We start from the raw sequence: 2,373 nt of genomic DNA, 5'->3' as shown, positions 1-2,373 counted from the left end.
AAAAAAATAACTACAAATGCCAAACGAGTGGCTTCTGCTGCAGTTTTTAATTATTTAGCAATAGGATTTCCTCAAGGAGTTTCATTTGAAAGTTTATACAGCGATTCCTCCAGGAATTGCATCCAGAATTCTAACACTCCAAATTAATGGGGCTTCATCTAGGATTTTTTTCAGGAATTCCTCCACAAATTGATCTAGGGATTACTTCAGAGATTTCTGCAGTAATGTTTAAGGAAATTACAAAAGGTTTCGCTCTCAGGATTTTTCTAGGAATTTCAGCGAAGAATTCACGAAATTTTAACAGGATTTCTCCAACAAAATTAACCTGGAGCCTGAGAGCGGTGAGAATTTGTAGAAGTTCACGCAAACAGGACAAGAACAGGCGTATCAATGCAATTTAGGTGCATCCCAGCAAAAATGTTGCGATATTTACGTGATTGATAAATTCACACTCCTGGCGCCTCTCGATCTTAATGAATGCATAAAACAGGCCTGTCCAACCATTTTGAATCGCGGGCCAAATCTCAGAAACAGTATTTGGTGGACCAAATCGAAGCAGTCTCTAGCTCAGGCTCTTTGATTCAAGTGAGGAAGCAAAGAGTGCCGCCTATCGTGGTCAGTTGTTCCGAATTTGGGGGATTTAGGCAGGAGATCTTGAATTCCATTAGGGGAATCAAGGTTTCCTTCCAAATCGCAAAGAAAGGAGACTGTCGCGTTTTGCCGGAAACACTTAAAGATCGTGAACTGCTTCTCAAACATCTTGAAGAGAAGAAGCACAAATTCTTTACTTATGACGACAAAACTAAACGTTTGTCACCTGAAGAGATCAAAAACGGAATAAATGATTTACTTGGATTTCCCCCAGTCCAAGTAATCATTATGAAAAAGATAACCCAATCTGGCATTGTTCGGAAAGGGCTTTCTCAAGAATATTGTGTAGTTCACTTTAACAAAAAAGATCTAAATAATATTAAAGCTTTAGAAAACTCTAGACTTATGTTCGATGTCCGTGTGACATGGGAACATTTCCAGAAACCTGGAGGAAATTACCAGAACCCCACTCAGTGCCGTCGGAGTCAAAATTGGGATCATGGTACAAAAAATTGTCGCATGGATGCTAAATGCATGATTTGCGAAGGTTTTTCTCACGCTAAAGACTTATGTCCAGTGAAGGAAGATACCGATAAGTTCATATGCGCCAATTGCGGGGGCAATCATAAGTCAAATTTTTGGGCTTGCCCTTCGCGTAGGCGAGTCGTCGAGGCTCGTGCCGGGCAGATGAAAGATAATATCCGTTACAATAACAGTCGTTTCCGTAATTCGTCTGGTAGCGTATCGAACAATACTCATTTTTCAGTTAATGATCGCTTGATTAGGGATCATACCTATCAGGAAGATCATAATCATGCTCATTCACAAACTAATTTTAATCCGTCGGGTAGCCGTTTGAATAATTTTATTTCAAATGCATCTATTCAAGGAAAATCCTTTGCCGATATCGTAGCAGGTAATTTGAACTCTTCCCCTATTCGTTCCATGAGTACCCATTCTACTTGTTTCAAATCAAATGGAAAAAAAAACCCTGCCGCCACAGGTAACTCCTACTCCGCCTCTTTGTCAACCGAAAATTCTAACGGAAAATCATCAAATGTACCCACTTCAAGTGATATGTCTGCCTCTGATTTTAATTTTCTAACTGAACAATTGAATTTAGGTAGGTGTAAAATTTACAAATCAAATTGTTATTGGATTACATTTTTCTAATGGATCCAAATAATAATTTAAATATTTTAAATTGGAATACTCGTTCCTTGAATGGTAAAGACGACGAGCTGTTTAATTTTCTTACAGCTAATAACGTACAAATAGCAGTTATAACTCAAACATATTTAAAACCTGGATCCAAACTGAAACAAAGATCCTAAATTTTTTTTATCGTAACGATCGACTTGATAGGGCATGTGGAGGAGTTGCAATCGTCATTCATAGAAGTATAAAACATCAACTGTTTTCATCATTTAAAACTAAAGTTTTTGAAACTTTAGGTGTTTCTGTTGAAACACAGCTTGGTAAATATACTTTCATAGCTGCCTATTTGCCTTTTCAATTCTCCGGACAGCAAGTTAATTTGCTCCAAACTGACTTGCGAAAATTTAATCGCAATAAGTCAATTTTTTTTGTCATTGGTGACTTTAATGCCAAACATCGGTCATGGAATACCGTTTTGTCTCAAATTCCGAACAGACTCATATTCCGAACACTCCGTTTTTGTATGGCAACTGGGTTGAAATATTTCGCTGAAATATGTCGTGATATTACCAGGAAATGGCAGTCAATTGCAATTCAATTTTAACGTCTCCAATATATTTTATA

Source organism: Aedes aegypti, chromosome 3, assembly GCF_002204515.2.
Source record: "Aedes aegypti strain LVP_AGWG chromosome 3, AaegL5.0 Primary Assembly, whole genome shotgun sequence".
In the NCBI taxonomy this organism is placed as follows: domain Eukaryota; kingdom Metazoa; phylum Arthropoda; class Insecta; order Diptera; family Culicidae; genus Aedes; species Aedes aegypti.
This window is presented reverse-complemented; position numbering follows the sequence as displayed.